The sequence below is a fragment of the Melospiza georgiana genome, chromosome 2 (genome assembly GCF_028018845.1).
Source record: "Melospiza georgiana isolate bMelGeo1 chromosome 2, bMelGeo1.pri, whole genome shotgun sequence".
Taxonomy (NCBI): Eukaryota; Metazoa; Chordata; class Aves; order Passeriformes; family Passerellidae; genus Melospiza; species Melospiza georgiana.
This window is the reverse complement of record NC_080431.1, coordinates 62,298,529-62,315,768: the sequence shown is the minus strand read 5'-3', so window position 1 is coordinate 62,315,768 and position 17,240 is coordinate 62,298,529. Positions and strand designations below refer to the sequence as shown.

General features: G+C 37.6%; 1 protein-coding gene across 1 annotated transcript in view; it reads right to left on the bottom strand.

Moving 5' to 3' along the window:
* SPATA13 (spermatogenesis associated 13) overlaps window positions 1-7,591 on the bottom strand; it is a 168,827-nt gene extending 161,236 nt beyond the window's left edge. The window contains exon 1 of the mRNA XM_058045053.1: window positions 7,540-7,591. The gene's annotated coding sequence lies outside the window, so the exon portion shown is untranslated. The remainder of the gene's footprint in view (window positions 1-7,539) is intronic.
* Window positions 7,592-17,240: the final 9,649 nt, after the last annotated feature.

The window sequence follows — 17,240 nt, the reverse complement described above, 5'->3', positions numbered from 1 at the left end:
CCACTCACATCAAACTGCTCCCATGACCTTGACTGACCCCAATGGGCTCTGCAAGCAAGAGAACACTTATGTAACAAGCTGAGCAGGCAGTCCCCCACCAATAATGTGTGAAATAAATCACCAAGTGCTTTGCAGCACTAGGCATATTTTCCAAGCTAACATATAGCTAGATGCAGCTTTTAAAAGACAAGCAGTTTTCCTGAATGTCCTATGACACGGCATGCCCAGCTCCTCCCTGGAGAAGGATGAGGAATGTGCTGCCTTTTCCCCAAGCCTCCCACCCTGGAGATCTGTCAGGTCCCTTCCTGAGGTCAGGGGAGGGAGGATGCAGCTCACAGCTTTGAAGGAGTGGGGTCAGCAGGCAGCAGGCTCCCTGCTCCCACCCCTATCACCCTGACCCTCTGTGCCAGTGGTGTGCAGGCTCTGGAGAGGAGCTCAACACTCCTCTCTCATCCCTGTGCCTGTGTGAGACATGACATTGGGCAGAAAATGTGCCAAAATAGTATTTGCATAAAATTTTTAGAAACCAAAAGCTTTGAATAAGGTATGTAATAATCTAAATGAATTTTGTTCAACCAATTGTAAACTAGTCTATCTTAAGCCCATTACTGCCAGTTTTGTATTTCAAATTAGCCAGGATGCTAGAGACTGGATGAGAAACTTCTAGTGCTGGAGCACACCTCTGTGGTATGCAATATAGCAGCTGTAGGTGATACAAAACCTCCATTCAGGGCAACACCTGAGGATTATACAAAAATTAAGTGCATAAATGCAATCCAGAAGTGTGTGCATGAACTAGCACCACTCAGTGGGGCTCATGGCACTGAAAATTCTTCTGGAGCAGCAGGGGGGCAAAAAAAATGTGCTGTACTGCTCAGGTATAAACTTGATGGTTTGGAGATGATCGGTACATGTGTCTTTGTTTTCTTTCACAATATGTGCTTCTATCAGCACATATTAGTCTGTGTTAGGTTTAAAATCCTTGAGGAAAGGACAATCAGATTTTAGTCAGGTAAGAATGAACATTATTTCTCTGAATTTCCCTCTTTTTTTCCCCCTTTAAAAATACTTACAAAATTTTTTTTCTAAAGGTACTTTTAATTAAGATTACTTATAAATCTGCTTCTATCTCTGTAATAAACTGACAAAATATCTTTCAGTTACTTGTTTTTGAAACTTCAGCACTAAAACAATACAACTTTTTTTCCCTGAATTTTCAATACAGATTCAAAAGGTAAAAAACACAGCTGAACACACAATCTCTAAATTGTTTATGATCTGCCCCAAAGGCTTAAATCTTCCTATCTAAACAGTTGAGACCAAAGGAGTTGTCTCGAGGCAAATGAAAATAAAAATTTGTTTTTCAAGTACTTATGGGGAAAAAAATCTTCCATTTGTCTCTAGTTAGTATACTGTGTAGTCACTGCCCAAGATAAACCAGGAGAACTCAAAGAAAATTATCACAATTTTATTTGCAAGAAAAATCTCCAGTGCAATTGTTTTTGTCCACTTGGCAATTTCTAAATTACTTTTATATAATGCATGAGAGTGTAAGAAAGAAAAACATTGCAATGTTAGACTCTTAAGACAGTGAGTGAAAATGTCACCTGACTTTCACCCTCTCTGCAATGAGAAGAAAAAAGCCACCCTTAAGTTTCTCCTCCTCCTTTGAAATTCAGGAAAGGCATCAACATCTACCCCACAAATGCCAAGATATGTAATATTTACACAGAAGAACTTCTAATGGCACCTGAAGGGAAATGGAAACTGAAGTTTTCATTGCCTTATCAAATAATTACTGCAAAATATAATTTCCCAGCCAAATGAAAAGAGGTAGAAGGCAGTAAAAACTCAGAATTATTCTCTGCGTTTGCAGAAACCAGTAGCAAAACTTCCATTGATTCAAGTAGTCATGATTTCACTAGGAAAGAAAGGAATGTAGAGTTGGGGGAGGAGCTTTTGCCTTTTGAATTTTTGCTAGATAATTAGTTAAGCTTCAACAATTTTCAATACAGGTCAAAATTGCTTCAAAGTGCTACACTCACGTGATCAGTGTCTTTTGCAGATAGTGCAGCACCACAGGGAATAGCCAACATAATTATGTGGCACAGTTTGGATCGAGTTAATAGTTCTGAGAGTTCAGGTTAAGAGAGATTAGATTTCCAAATTGTCTAGATCAGGAGCCTAGAAATGCCTCTTTTTGTCTTAGCCTTTTGTAAAACAAAATAATGACCCATAAAATAATTTTTGCTCATAGAGGGCTGCATGCTTCCCAGCACTGCTTGGAGTAAAGTGTTCTCTGACTAACACTGCTCTGAGACATTTCAATTTGAGTAGCAAAGGCCAGAGGAGCTCTCACATGAACATCCTTTACCCTACAGAAGTTTCCTCCACTTGGCTGCAGCCGCTGCAGTGGCACAAACAACACTTTTACCACAGGCAAGAGCAATTAAGCTGGCAGCTAGAACTGATGTCTGTGATACTGCCTATCCTGGGAGGCTTTTCCAGGGCTTCAGTGTTTGCCAGGTGGTCAGCTGCTGAGGCAGAGAGCTCCCACACAGGAGGCCTGTACTCAGCTGAAATTTTTGGTGGGAAGTTTTAATCAAAACAGTTCATTTTTTTCATTTTTTTTTCTTTTTTTTTAAGAATCTCTAGTAGCTCTTTTTCTGAGACACAGATATGAAATTCGGGGTTGGTGGATTGTCTGGCCCCAGGCGTAGGATTTTGTGATTGTACAGAAGAGAGGACACCCTTTCCTGTATTCTTACAACTAATTTTTATTGAAGAACTGGGAAAAGCTGGATTTGAGCATAGAGTGATGAGAAAACAAGGAGTTACAGGAACAAAATAAAATAACTGGGTGAAGGTGGCAGAGGGATTTAAACACCCAAAGAATAAAAGGACCTATTTGCCCAGAATGGAAAGACTTAAGAAGGGAAAAAAAAAAAAAAAAAAAAAAAAAAAAAAAAAAAGGAGAAAAGCCCAAGGTGAAAACATCTGTAACAACCAGAAAGCTCCAAATTATAGGACTTGGAACTGATACTAGATTTCCCTACCAGTAGTACAATGGTTTTAGACATTATTAAGCATCCCATATTTTAAAAGCGGTTCAACAAGGAGTAGCAACATATCACCAGTATCATTTACTCCATAAACTCTGCATATGGAGGTCTGTGCACATGTTTTCAGAATCAAAGTTTAAATCACAAAGAAAACTCAATAGAATTTCACTACATCTCTGAAGAATAAACTAACAAAAAAAAAACATAACAAAGAGATACTTTTTAAAAGCTGATATATGAGGAATCAAATAGTAACCATGCAACCTTGTTCTGGCACAGCAGATTCCTGAGGTGTACTGCTGCTTGAGCATTGAATTGTCTTCACAGTGGAAGGGAAGGCCAAGCCCAGCCTCTGGGATGATTCCTTTCTACCACACTAACATCACTGACACAACTCCTCAGTCTTCTTTCCCTGAACTGAAGACTTTTATCTGTGTATTTTACCAAAGAAACTAGGGAACTTTCTGTAAAGCTTTTTTCTTTCTTTTCTTCCTATTATGTATTTAAGGCACCACTTAAATTCTCAAAGATTCTCTGATTTCCTCCCAGATATTATCCATTCCCATCTGCCCTTTGAGGTACCTTGTTTTCCTAGCAGCCTACATTTTTATTGATGAAATCACTGTGTCACTGGCACATCTGCTGACAAATATATACCATATGCTTCTCTTTCTCCCCAAGCAAAACAGTTACCTGAGTTTGAGCTGCGAAGTTACATAGTGCAGTATAATTTCATGAGTCTTTTGCATCAGGAAAATGTTGTTTATAACTGCTTTTCTTACAGAAACTAGTAATTATCCTAATAGGCCTGTTTCTATCAGTAAATTAAATCCAGTGAAAACATACAGTACATGCATGACTAGAGAGCTCTTAATTAATTTTCAGATCATTAAACCCCTTTCAGCTGATGATTAACCCAATTTTGGGATTCATACGGACAGTGTAACAAAATATGCCAGAAGGTAACAAAAACATTATGAATATTCATTCTTAAATTGTTCACCACAGATCGCTACAGAGGCCAGGAGACATCCCACACTGTCAGTCATGGGGACTTGTATTATCAAGCTTGATGAAAAGATACCTTTTAGACAATACTAAACCCAACCTTTTATAGGGGAAAAACAATTTTGGTATTATTCATACCAGTTTCTAGTTTCTTATACGGAAGCTTTTCTTATGTTAAATGTGTACTTTTTTTTCTAAGTTTATTAAATCTAATTTGGTTCTGATGCCAACCAGCAGAGTGTAATTAGTGAGTATAATTTTAATATACAGACATTGTAACAGATGGTACACTCAGGATCTCTACTTTGAACTAGCAGAAACTATTTAATTAAAGTGTGATTTCATTCAAAACAACCCAGCTCTGGCATAATAAATCTTATTCTTGAATGGGAAGTTGATGAATAGGACACATGTACGTCACCAATAGTATTTCAACATCTTTACAGCAATTTGTCTTAAAATCTTATATCTGAAGCAAACTAAAAATTAATATTTCACCAAGATACACATTTTCTCCATAAGATAATTAAAACATGAAAATATATTCAGTTCTATTCAGGATCCACAATACAGGCTAATGAAATTCAGTCCAATAATAGGGTCACTAATGCAAGCAACCTCCTTTCCTGCAGCCTCTGTGTCTACTCAAAGCACAGTTCTGTCATCCCTGAATAAGGCACATAAATAGAGTAGAGAAAATATGAGAATAAGATCAATAAAGTCAGGTTTCAGTTGCCTCTGAAATAATTTTTACAATTCCCACTGTGCCTTTTTAATTTTGGTTTGTTTTTTATTTTTTGAAGCACTAAAATCATTGAAGTTCTCATGGAGTTCTCCTCCTAAGGAGGGATAAATTTCCTGATCTGATAGCCTGAAAGCATCACTCCAGACCTAAACTAATTTCAAATTAGTGAGGAAATTACTGCTGTTTCCAGGGAAAAACAATGAGGCACAAGTTCTCTACTGCACAACAAAGTTACTGTAAGAGGCAGCAAAAACAGAACTCAAGTGCAGATCTTGCAGTTCTATTGAAGCAAGGTATACCAACATTCTCCCCCCTAAAAAAGAGCATTTTGGTTAATTAGTTAATAGGAAAGCTCTGCTAATGTATAATGGGTATTGCTTTTCACAAGAAGCCTTGTCTAAGTCAATACCAGGTAGCTAAGAAGCTGGATGTACAGGATTTCCTTTGACCAGAAACAATGTGTTTGACATATGAGATCTTCCTAGGGGATGTCCATGTGATTTCAACTTCCCTAACTTCTCTAAATGAATGGGAAAAAAAACCCAAAAAAACAAATCACAACCCATCAAAACCACTCTCAAAAGGAACTCCAGGCTATTATTAGTACCATGTTTAATTGCTGTCAAAGCAATACTTCAGCAACTGTTGAGTAGCAGCATACAACCAACCAAATGTAATTTGGCAGTTAGAGAGACATGGTTATCCAAGAGTTAATCAGCTATCCTGATGTGGCTATGCTGCTCTTTTCCACAGAGAAGTGCTCCTTCCCAGCACATGGCCAGGTAGTGTGGGAAAGCTCCCTCTTTGTTTCCATCAAAATCTTCTCTTCTGACAAGTGGAGGATAGTTCCAGCATTTCTAATTTGAGCATTGAATTGTCTTCACCTTATTTGAACCTGATTTTCTTTTTGTTTCAACATTATTTTCACTGCTCGCTTCCTCTGAGGATCAATTTGACTAGGAAGACCCATATGCCCATATGCCAGGGTTTAACAGCTAAATGGAGTGGGAAAATCTTCAATTAGCTGAAAGTGATTTCAGCTGGGCAGGCTAAGAAATGTCTATAGACTGAAAAGCTGCAAAAGCTAATCTATCAGTCATTATATTTTCTAATTATTAAATTTGAGCTGAACATCAAATATTTTGTACCATTAATTAAAAAATAAAACCAAACAAAACAACCAACCAAAAAAACAAAAGCCACCAAAACCATGAGTAATAAAGGCAATTATTCAAATATTGAAATTGTTTTGGATAATAGATGCCCCAGTCTTGTAGACAATGGTAATGCATCACTGCACTAAATCATACAAACTGTCCAGCTTCAAATAACTGCTTGCATTTTGGGTGTATTTAAAGAAACACTCTTATTCTCAGTGATCACTTACAAGCAGTTTCACAAGCAGCCTTTGCAAACTTACCTTGGCATTATTGGAAAAATTGCAGAGAACAGAGAAGGGAATTTTTAAAAATACATTTAGATGGACAATTAACTGATAGCCTTTTCCAAAACACCAACAATCCTCCTCAGTATGGTTTATCATTATTTCTACTGCAGTAGTGTTTAGAGCTTTAGTCAGGCACAGATCCCTTTGTGCTAGATGCTGTACAGGAATAAAAAGAGAATGCTTGTCTTGAAGATCTTATGGCCAAGCATGTGGTTATTTGCTAGACAATGCATTTTAGACCATAATTGCCTCATTTGTTTCAACCCTGATCATCTCTCATCTTTCTTAATGGAATCAAGGCATTGACATCACAGTTGCTGGGTACAGAGTGTGGATTTATATGTGACCATATGCACAGTTATAATGAGAGGGCTGCAGTTATTGTTGAATTCCCTATTTAGAAAGCATATTATTTCTTTGTCTTTGATATACTAAGCAGTATCTGCTTTTCTCTGAAAATATTTAATAGACAAAGCTAATTCAGCTTTGCTGGCCATGAGCTTCTGTGCATTAAGCCATCTGTTTTTATGTGGGAATGGGAGAGAAAAGAAAGCAGGTCAGTTGTCAGAAGATAGAAGTTAAATAAAACTCAGTTTGATTAAGTAGAATGACAAAATATAAGTTAATTGAGAAAAAAGTAAATTAAAATCATTACCTACTGTCACTTCTGAAACATTATGGCTTATCATTTATGCACACCGTATCTGTGCAAGAGCACCCTCAATCTCTGCCTGCAATAGCTGCACGTTGTAATTTTTATTATTGCCTCAGGGGTTTGCTAAAACTCGTCCTTGACAGAGCAGCAGAATTTCAACAAAATTACGTCTAATCACATTTCTTAACCTCAGTCAAAGATTAATTTGTCCTGTTCTGTTTATCATTGCAGAAGATACAAATTTCATCTCTTAATTGTTCTTTCTTTTGTCCTCTCTACTGATTCTAGAAGCAAATGACATTCTTTTCTTAAACAGATTTGAAATCCTTTGTTTCCATTATGGTAAAGATAAGTCGTTCAGTCAGTTTCAGAGAAGTCAAAATTTTGTCTTGAGCTTCAAATATGACCAGTTTGTGGCTAATTCTTTAAATTTTCTCTAAATCAATTTATTCTAATTTTTTTTCTCATTTCTCTAAATTCTTTACAGTCAAAGACAAGTTATGTTTCAACCAATCTTAGTTACACAGAGCACATACTAGTCACAAACTAATGTCATCTCTCAGGACATTTTTACTTCACCAAGGAAATTCTTCCTTTTGTTAGTACAGAAAATACTACTCACCAGTGCCCATCCTCTGCTTCACTCTATTCTTCATCAAATCATGCACTCAAATAGGAGTTCTGGCACCCTCCTGAGTAATCCTTCTCCTCTTGTCCTTAAAATTCTCTACTCTTGCATTTAACTGGGGAGGAGAATAAGGTCACAGTAACTTAGGTTTTATGTGATATCAGTTTAAAAACAAAGAAAAGAAAAGAAAAGCAAAACCCGCAACAAGAAGTCTACACTGCTATACTTCTAAGTCAGTTTCTGTAAGAAAAAAAATCTGCTCTTTTATTGGCTTTGCAAAGGAATTAGCATGCAATTGAACGTCATCATCTTTGCCAGGCAAATAGCTGTAGAAATATATTAAACACTCCTAAGTCTCTTCAATCCCATTTAGTCTCCACCTGTCTCTCAAACTGAGCATCCCATTCAGGCAGAAGCAGAAATACCACCCTGAGTACAGAGAGAATACAAATCCATGTATTTCAAATGCACAGCTTCTTGCCTGCCTGTTCTCACTCTTTGCATGAAAAGTACAAAGAGAGTCAAGAGATGGCAAAACATACATCAGTCAAACACACAACTGTGTTTATCTTAAGAGATAAATGGTATTCACATGTTTTCCACAAGTTGTCTTGCATTTATAGCCTCAATCATATGGACAAAGCAGAGATTGGTTGGTTATAAATACAAGTAATTATATGTATTCTTGTGCATATTTCACTGTATATACATATATATGCTGCTGTATGTCAGACAACTTTAAGAGCAGAAAAACACAATGTTCAGTACCCAATGTGGTGTGGATCTTCTTTTGAATCAGAACTAGGTTTTGAATTTGTCACACATCATAGATATATTCTCAAACATATGTGATGCATTTGTTGCTTGTTCAAGAAATATTCTACCCGAACAACAGAAGTCAGAATAACAGCAGTGGGATTGTTCATACAATAGCTCGTTATTTTACAGAAATTTTAGCATACAACCCATATTCTCATAGTGCAAAATACATCTGAACACCTAGCTGCTAGAAAGTTCTTCCTGAAACGTTACTCAGAACCATTTAAAGTCATGAAAATCAACACTGCAGGAAGCAGCCAAAGACCATGGTTTTCCTCCTGTTCCTTGGGCTTTGCAGACAGACCCAACCATGTTGCCAAGTCACCATTTGCAGGCCTCCATCCCTGTGCCAGCCTCACCAGGACAGTGGGGTGCCAGGCATTCCCCTTCTTCTCCCCAGTGACACACAGCACTATTTTTCCAGTGTTGAAAGCAATAGACCTAATTAATGGAAAGCCCCATCACCAGCACTCCTTCTGCCTTTGTTTTTTGCCTGACCAATAGACAGTACACCTTCAATAACACCCTGCTTTAAAAAAATCCATGATTTTAAAAAATAAACTTGATATAAAATAAAAACTGCTTACCAAACACCAACAAAAACTGCTGCTCTTTGTGGCCAGTTGCTTCCTTTACACTAGGGTTACACTAAGGTAGCAGGGAACCTGTGGGCACCAACAGGCCCTGTGGGACCCCCAAGGCCACTTCCCACCCACCACATTCCCGGGGCCATGAGTCCACTTCCCTTAGAGGTGTGTGGGGTTGTGGGAGAGCTGCCAGGCCCCGTGGGACCCTCATGGCCACTTCTCACCATATTCCTGGGGCTAGGAGTCCATTCCTCTCAGAGGTGTCCAGTGCTACGGGAGAGTGGCCAGGCCCCACCAGGACCCATGGCAATGTCCCACCCACATTCCTGGGGCCATGACTCCATTCCCCTCAGAGGCATCCAGTGCTCCAGCCAGGGCTGTGGGAGAGCTGCCAGGCTCACCAGGACCCCCTGGCCACTTCCCATCCACCCACATTCCCAGTGCCATGAGTCCATTCCCCTCAGAGGTGTCCAGGGCTGTGGGAGAGCTGCCAGGCCCCACCAGGACCTCCACAGCCACTTCCAACCCAACCATATTCCCAGGGCCATGCGTCCATTCCCCTCAGAGGTGTCCAGGGCTGTGGGAGAGCTGCCAGGCTCACCAGGACCCCCACAATCACTTCTCACCCACCACATTCCCGGGGCCATGCATCCATTCCCCTCAGGGGTTTTCGGCACTCTGGCTCGCACTGCGGAAGAGCTGCCAGGCCCTGCCCTGCCAACCTGTAGAGCCCTGGTCCCCACCATGCCCCAAAGGTTTTCTGCTGCTATAACTTTTAGAAGAATACCACCCACATGTCTCAGAGTTGTAGCTTTGCTGTGCTTTTAGAATTTTCCTTTCCATTAATTAATTCCTTTGTCAATTTGCTGCTATGCTGCCCCAGTGACGGCTGTCATGAGGTCTTGCAAACCGAAGTAGGTAGAGGGACTCTTTGTTCCTCAAAGTCTGAAGCCAAAGAAGGCATCTCCCAGCAATAACGATGGCTTTCCACAGAAACCCCCACTCCAGCAGGCACATCAATCATCTGAGCAAGGAACTCATCAACATTTCTGCCTCATGATCAGGAGTTAAAGAAAGAAGCACCTCACTTGCACATACAAATCCGTATCAATAAAATCTATCACAAAATTTAAACATTTAGGATGACATCTCTGTCAGGAACTTTCTTTCTTTTACTCTGAGACACCTAAGATCAACAAAGGAATATTTCTTGACACCTTTTTACCCACATTGTAAAAGTGATAGCTAATTTTAGCATTACTTTGCATTTCCCTTTTATCCCTCAGATCACACTGCTTCCTATCAGCAAAGAGGTGAGGATAAAAGAAAGCAAAATATCCTTGGCCAGTTATTTTTATGTCTAAACTGCAGAGCATTTAGTTATTTTCAAAACTGTTTTACCATAATCAGATGGTTCCTCAGCAGTTTTCAAAATATAAGCATCTCAAAAAGTACAGGTTTTGGGGTTTGAGCTATTTCAGGTATCAAGGTTTCTATGTTTTTTTATAAAGAATTATATAAAACAAATTACACATATTTTCTGTCAGAGCAATGACAGGTCTTTACCCCATATTTTCTGTCAAATAATTTTTAAATAGCCACATTTCTCAGAAATACAATCAGAGATTGTTATTATCATTACTGCTGTGGTCGGCACATTTCTTCCTATTACAGCAATTTTTTATTAATAGTGTACATGCTATTTTTCCAAATTTTGTAACATCTCTTACAGGCATTAGGGTAAATGCATTTGCTGCATTTGACAGCATTGCACAAATTATATTTTGACTGTTTTAGTCAATTTTTCATATATTACTGTAATAAAATTAAAATTTAATCAGAACGTCAAGATTTAAAACAACCCTGGCAAGAACTTGTTCTACAGAAGTCTCATTAATAAGCAAGAGAATACCATACCTTTGACAATTACAGGGGCTTGGGGGGTTTTCTGCTTTTAAAAAAGACAACTCTAGTTCATTATTTTTAAAAGCCTTTGTTGTGGCAAGTAATGAAAATTATATTGTTCCTTTGACTTGTCTTGTATATGGAGAAGTCTTTGATCATATAAGTATCATAAATTCCCATGTCAATATTTTCCCTTTCCTATCCACAATCCCAAAGTACAAACAGTTGCTATAGGGGAATAAAAGTCACATTTTAGCTTAAGGAGATCATTAGATACTGGTCCTTAAGGGCAGTTTCCTTTAAAAAAGAATGCAGGAAAAAAATTAAATATCTGTGACATGAGTTATAGCAAAATCACTTGTACAAAAGAAAGACAATCACTTTGTAAATTATAAGCCTCTCAGCAAATGGAGTTTCTACCATCCCAGGGGCAAGACAATGCTTAGGAACATACTGATTTTGTAAAAATTGAAGACTCTGCTTCATTTAGAAGTAAAACTTCAGTATTTCATTAAAGCCAAAAGTAGGCATCCAATACAAAGACTGGAAAGAAATACCTTTATGTCTCTGCTCACTCTTCTCAAAATGGAAACATATCCCTGATTTCCTAGACAACGTACGGTGGGATTCACCCAATCTGACCTTGAGATTTCTAAATGTTACTGCCTAAACCTAAGTTAGTCATGTAGAGTCATAGCATCCTTGAATCATAAAATATCTCAGTTTGAGGGGGACACATAAAGATCATCAAGTCAAATGCCCTGCTCCTTGCAGGACTGCCTGAAACAAACTCATATCATTAAGGGTGTCATCCAGACACTCCTGGTACTCTGACACGATTGGTGCCATGCCCACCTCCCTGGAGAGCCTGTTCCAGTGACTGACCACCCTCTCAGTGACTCCTCTGATAGTTAATGGAGAAAAACAGGCAGAAGGTGAATCACCACATCTTCCATTCGTATTTCCTAGTTTCCACACTTACATGGCTAATTACATTAGCCATCCTTATCAACAGGACAGGCATCTGAAGCATCTAAAAAGAGAAAAACTCAAGAAAAGAACTAATTCTTTTTTTTTTTTTTTTTCACTAAAAGTACAGCAGCTCTCTTCTGAGCAGCTAAATTTAGGAAAGATGACATTCATTCCTTATGTCCGTCTCCTGACTTTTACTTCTGAATGAAATATGAGGATGTTTCATCCCAAACTTTCATAGTCTCAGTCCTTTTTAAAAGAGAGAATTCAGAACCCAGTCTCTTGCGTGATGACAAACAAACTGAAGGACCAAAGGATCCTAAATACAAAAGCAAAGACATATGCATAAAAAGCAATGTGGCTTTTTTTGTTGTTGTTTTTTAATGTAATAAATAGAGATATGTGTATTAAGAGGAAAAGCTTTATGTAGGACACCTAGTGTTCCTTTCCTACTCTTTAAATTACTTATTTCAGGAAAAAAACACCTCATTATTCATTGCATGTGATGTTCTAAGTAATAGTCAAAAGCAGCAGGAATTATGGACAAAATGTGAAACTGCTGATTGGGAAGTGCAATAGCAGGCTATACCAGACTAGTCAGAATTGATGAAGAGTATCAGAGGAAGAGCTTTAGTATTCAAAAATACTCTTAGAAATAGACTCTTCATTTCAAATATCCATTAAATTAAGAACTACTCACATCTCCAGTAAGATGATGAATGTATAAAGCCAAGGCAGCACTTTAAAAAAAATGAAAGGATTTTTGCAAATCAGTCGCATTAATATTTATATCCACAAGAGACAATCATTTTCCAATTACCATGTAGGTAGAACAGCAGGCCATATCGAATTTCAGAATGAAAATGCACACCATGCAATTTCTTTAGCTCTTCTTTCTATATAGCTAATAGAAAACCAGGTGGAAAATTGCTCATTGAAGCTAATTAGCCTTTAGTTATCACCAGTTACATTTCCAGCTGTTCTATTTCATCTTAGACTTCTTAATTTATTCATCTGGCATATTCATATCTGTTTCCTCCATATGCTATGTTCACAATAAGAAGAAGGAAGAAATCCTGTTTCTGGGGAATTAGTCCCTCATCTGTCAGATTCCTAATTGCAACTTCATCAGCAACTGAGGGCCTGTAAGCATGCATTTGATAGGAAATATATTTCTTGCTGATTATGGATTTATAATTCATAGAACTCATGAAAATGAATCTGTATCACTTGGGAAATCTAAGGTATACATTCTTACTATTTCTTATACAATGAAGGTCAGATAAACTGAGATACACTCTAAGGCTGTAACATTAAGTTCTTAAGCAAAAGACTAAAAGCTCACTGATCTGCACCATAAGCATATTAATCAAGAGAATACTACTCACAGCCCTTTGCAACTAAAGAAAAGAAAAAAATAAAGCTTGAGTTTTTTCTTTTATATAGCATTTAATCACATACCTTATCTTCCAAAAAAAAAATCAGAAGAGAAAATTAAGTAGTCCTCTTATGTTATGAAATGTAACCAAATAATATTAATTTTCTCAAATATAGAAATTATTTTAAGTTGCTCTATGTATATGATTTTAACTTTTTCTTTATTGATCTTGAACATTGAAAATTTGAATAATATTTTTCCAAGCAATTACATAAGCCACTTGGTTTTTTTTTCTGTTTCTTAATTGGATGCCAATTTAACCATCCATTTAAGTGCAAATTCAGAATAAAGGCTTATGAAACACTACTTATTTGCATGATTAATTTAACTTTCTGTGAATGTTTGTGTAAAGACAACTCCATGGCTCAGATGTCACACAGAAATGAATATAAGAACAGCACAATATGAGGAATCATATGCAAATTATATGAACACTACTGCATTTGTCAGGAGTTGCACCCACTGCCCCAAGGGAAACCCCCACACAGCCCTTCTTCCTTCATGCTGCATGCACAGCATGATTGCCAGAGGCTCTGGCATTACTTTTTTACTTTTTACTGAAAGAAGAGGGAGGTCAGCCTGTTATACCACTTCATTCCCACAGCTCCTCCTGGGCAAACTGGCAAGAAACAGACTGGATGGGTGGTCTGCCAGCTGGGTAGGAAATTGGCTCCCAGAGCACTTGGAGGGCAGTGATCAATGTTTCTTACTTAGGCTGGCAGCCTGTCACATGTGGGATTGATCCCCCAGTGATTGGTACAAGGCCACACACAATGCTCAACATCTTGCTTGCAAACGCCCACCCTGCAGCCTTAGCTGTGCTTCGTTGTGTTGATTTGAATTAATTACTAATAAGTTTTTGCAAGCATTATTTAAAATTTTCATGTTGAAGAACTTAAATATATATCTGCAGATATCCAGTATTGTCAAACATATATTTTCCAATTCTAAATATGCAATACTTGACTAACCTGTAAGTGGTAATTACATTTCTAAAATAAGGTGCCTAAGTCTTTCTTCCCTCTTTTTAGTTGAGTGTACAAAACTTAACAGGCAGCCCAATTTTCAGCATTGTTATTGTGCTAATAATCAGAAGGGACTTACTGGGGTCTGCACCAGTCATACTGAGTGACACCTTGGTGTCTTTCCTGCCACCTAGAACTGTTACAAACTGCCTGCCATCTGGTTTGTGGGAACTTGGCATCCTCTTGGATTTTGTGTCCCCTGTGACTCCTGCCCCTTTTCTCTGCAAAGGGTGAAGAAGCTGCAACAAACTTACATGGCCAAGTCTCCAAAGAGCTCTAGAGAGGGACAGGTGGCTGCTCCACAAAGGTAGAGGAAGGGAAGTAACAGAACAACACCCACCCCTTCTTCCAAAAGAAGTGTAAAGAAGTAATGAAGGTGCAAAGTCAGAATACAGACCAGCTTTGCATTCTGTTGTATGAGACTTGCTCTTGGTCCACCTCAGAGATTTCAGAAAAGAAATGAGAGGTGTATTTATAACTTCTGCCTCTGTAAGGAAGGTGGGGCAGACAGATTTTTTTCCTCCATTTGCCTTCATACCCCAGGAGAGTTGGAGTCTTGCAGGTGTCCCTCTGAAGCTAATGAGACTGATGGAAAAGGATACTGTTACATTCTCAAAGGAAGGACATCTGCAGACGGCATAATACATAACATGTGACCTTGCCTAAATATATGAAGTAATTACAACAAGGAAGAGTTGCAAAAGGTAGCCAGAATAAGAAAGGGCAGTGCATGTAATTAAGTTAGTTGAGGGCATCCATAAGCTTGATCCTAAATATTAGTGGATATCAAAATTGCTGGAAGTAAGCTAGATCAAAATCTTCTAGTTCTACCCATGGATGGATTAGACACATCAAAGGCAGCTATCCTTAAGTCCAGAATGGATAACTAAATAATTGAGTAACACAGTACCAGTCAGTGACTTTTAGATGTGTCTGGTATGAGTAGCAGACATATAAATCTAAGAAAAGATGACATGTACTTTATGTGAATATATTTGGAATTCATTCAGTTGCCTTTGAATTGCCTCACACTAAAGAGATCACATTGCACTAACATTGACATATTAAGATATGGAGTAAAACGAGTGTGTTGTAACGAGGAATAAGGGACTGAAAATCATTACCAGTATTACGTGATACACATGAATAGAAAGCCAAATAGTTGTGCCTGTTAGTGAAGCAGAGATGTCTCATAATGATATGTATTCATACATTATAATCAAACCAATGTTAATATATTCCAAGGTAAAAGGATTATAGACATCTCATCAGAGAACTCTGTCATTCAGACTTATGAATCCTATTTACATCTGGCTTACAGAATTTAAAACTCTTAACAAAAACTGTGAGAATATTTGCTTGTCTAATTAAAATTAAATATACAAGTCTGTGCTCAAGGCTACCTTATATGAACATTATAAAACTGAAAAAAAGAAAATTAAATTTTTAAGCTAACAGCAACTGACCTGATTGTTGTAGGTCAGATTCTGATCCCACTGGCTGAATATCTCTCCTGTCATCTCTGCAGACAGAGAGATAAATGAAAATGTTAATTAATGCTTATTTTCAAAAAAATGCTGAAGATCAAGAGATAAGCATATCACATTAAAAGTATGTTGCATTTTTCTTGAAAAATTATATGCTAAATATGTCATATTAAAATATTGCATTGTATTTAATAAAATATATTAATTTTATAAGTGTATTTTAAACTGACATGTGTTTTATTTATAGCTTATATATTTAATAAAAAGGATGTTAAACAAATTCATAACAACTAAGCAGCTACCTAGAAGACAATAAAATTATTACTGTCCTGATAGACTCAACACTTTAACTACCTTCTTTAACAGGTAGCTGGCTTAAGTAGATATGAAAAAAGCAGAAGCCTCTAAAACTACAGTAAGATTATAAAGTTCTTTGTATTCCTAAACACAGGCTTTCCAATATGATCTGAAATTTTCTTCCTTAAAAGTATAGATGACAAAGAGTCCCTGTTGTTTGAAGAAAAACAGGGAGGTTTTCTTTAAAAAAAGAGAGGTACTTTACTTAAAAAGTACCAAAAGCTGCATCTGCTCAACCATCTTTGGCTGAGCAGTGGTCCTGCCACCCCATCCAATGGTTAGAACAGTTCAGCTGGGAAATGGGTTCCAGGTCCTCCTGGCCATAAGAGGCTGCTCTAGCATGACCACTATAAAGAGCCAGAACTGTTTGTCTACTTGTACTGGCCACAATTACATGAGAAAATCTGATTTTTACAAAGGCATTATTCTATCATCATTTCTCTGTCTTCTGCAGTATTTGCAAATGTAAATTCATTTATCACTACATATACTAAATGTGTAGATTCACCCTGAACCTTTATATCAACTATTGTGCAAATTGTTTTGTAAAAAATCAGTTGTCAATACACAGAAGCCCCTTTCTCCACATCATGCAGTTTGCAGAAAAATTAAAATGCATTGGAAGCCCCAGTTCTGTCAAAGGACAATTTTTTCCTGAGTAACTCGTTTGATTTTGAATTCTCTTTAATGCCAGGCTTAGGTGATGAGAGATTCATGGAAGTGATTTAGAATGAAATAAAATACAGCTTCTACTAAATGACAATTAGAATGATGCCCTTGTGATGCCAGCCTACCAAAAAGGCCAATGAGATAACGTTCTCAGAAAATGGCAACAGAAAAGCTTTGTTTCAGAGAATTCCTGTGATTGCTTTCAAGTTTATTTTTAAAATAACTGTCTCTGGCATCCATTCCATATTAATTAAATATTTGTTACTCCTGAAAGCTATCATGCTTTAATTCAGAGGGAAACTTTCACTTCCAAACCTCCTTGTAGATCTAATTCCTCCTCAGAAAGCTGTTTTAATCAGCTGAAAAAGATACTTCTGGTTTTATTCTCGAAAACAACCTATTGAGCACCTCTGGAATTACAGTTCTTTTTTCCAAG